This window comes from Morus notabilis, unplaced genomic scaffold (genome assembly GCF_000414095.1).
Source record: "Morus notabilis unplaced genomic scaffold, ASM41409v2 Scaffold4966, whole genome shotgun sequence".
In the NCBI taxonomy this organism is placed as follows: Eukaryota; Viridiplantae; Streptophyta; class Magnoliopsida; order Rosales; family Moraceae; genus Morus; species Morus notabilis.
This window is the reverse complement of record NW_010364935.1, coordinates 1-1805: the sequence shown is the minus strand read 5'-3', so window position 1 is coordinate 1805 and position 1805 is coordinate 1. Positions and strand designations below refer to the sequence as shown.

The 1805-nt window shown below is 33.9% G+C and overlaps 1 long non-coding RNA gene across 1 annotated transcript; it reads right to left on the bottom strand.

The window, feature by feature from the left end:
- LOC112093354 lies at positions 1-1003 on the bottom strand. Its single transcript, XR_002903017.1, has 3 exons — positions 929-1003; positions 276-351; positions 1-24 (listed from the first exon to the last, which is right to left on the bottom strand). It is a non-coding gene; the product is annotated as an uncharacterized LOC112093354 (long non-coding RNA).
- Between the last annotated feature and the right edge of the window lie 802 nt (positions 1004-1805).

Here is a 1805-nt window from a genome sequence, read left to right as displayed (position 1 = left end):
TTTGGAATTTGCAAACAAGAACACCTAACAGTTCCCAAAAAAAAAACTTTAGATCGACAGTTACCAACAGATCAACTTCCCTCTCCAATGTCCGAAAGACGAAAGCAACAACCGGGAAGGGACTTGACCAGTAAAAACTTGGGCAAAATAATTGGGTGGGGTGGGGCTTGGGTTTGGGAGGGTGCAAGTTTGATCCCGCATTGTATAAAAACTAGGGGTTAAATTTAAAAAGAAACATGGGCAAAATAGTTGAACAAATTTAGGTGTTAATTTACCTGAGAATCAGAACGAACAAATCTGATGCCTTTCCCAGGGTATATCTTGGCACCACTAAAACGGCAGAGCTCCGTCCTAAAAGACCAAAATCAAAAATCAAAACACAACTTTGGACATTAAGTATAAAGATTCAAACTATTGATGAAAACCGATAATTCTTTGCCACTTAATATTCAGAAAACTAAATTAAAATTCCCATCATATATATCCTAGGAGCAGAACAACCAAATAACTTCACCAGATTTTTCAAACAAGCCCAAATAATCTTAATCCAATATATAATTTCTAAACAAATTATTTATAGATTAGTTTTCTTTATCTTAAATATTGAACCCTAGAGAAAATCATCCACCATGACAATCTAAGCCCTAAAATCCCAAATCTTTAACGTGTAACAAAGCCAATTATTGTCACAATCCCGAAAACGAAAAAAAAATATCAATTTCAACAATTTCATCATCATCAACAGCAACAACAAGTGAAATTAAGCTCCCCTAAAAAAATTTAACCGGCCTCTGAATTTGAACAGAGCTAAGGATTAAAGATATTCAACAATTGAAAAAAAAAACATCAAATAACTAGATCTAGCTATTCGCATAAACGAAATTATATATATATAAATATATATATAGAGAGAGAGAGAGAGGCGTACTTGAGAACCATGGCTGCTCTTGTTGTTTGTGGCTGCTGCTTTTTTCCTCCTCCGGTGCGGAAAAACCCTAGGAGCTTGCTATGACGCGGGTATCTATACCAAGAATCAATATAAATAGACCTTGTGATTTTGAAAAACTACGAAACTACCACTCTATGACTGGGCCTTTACAGCCCGAGAGTTGGACGAGAGCCCTACTAACACTTTTAGACTTGGGCTACATTCTTGGGCCGACTAATTTAGTGGCCCACTCAGATTTTATTTTATGGGAGAATTATTTTTATTTTTATTTTTTATTTTTGTCGTATGGAGTGGATAAGTATTTTATATGCACTAAAAATCTCACAAAAAATTTATTGCAGAAAAAAGACCAAAAAAAACTCACAAAAGAGTTGATCTAGGAGCTTCGGTACCACCATTAAGAGTGAGTTAAGAGTGTTGTCATTTTTCCGGCTAAAAAAAGAGTGTTGTCGTTTATCTCTTTAAATGTCGTTCGTTGCTGTTGCTTTATTGGGTAGCTCATATTGTTGTTTTGTCGTTTCGTTTATTTCTTTTGATTGGTTTGTCGTTTTAGAACCCGTTTGGTTGATGGATTAAAATTATGAGATTAGAATCATTTTCAATTTACATGTATTTTTTATGAGAGAAAATACTGTAACGAACCATGAACTATAATTCGAATAAGATAACGAATCCTCCAACCAAACGAGCTCTAGTCAATTGTATTTATATTAGCTGGTGACACTCTGTGCTGATATAAATTGCTTCATTTTGCTTTGGTTTTAGGGTAGATTTGAATATTATATTTCCCTTATTGATTTTTTTTTCTTTTTTTTTTTTTTTGGAAAAGGGACTTGTTGAATTGTGCATCATTCTT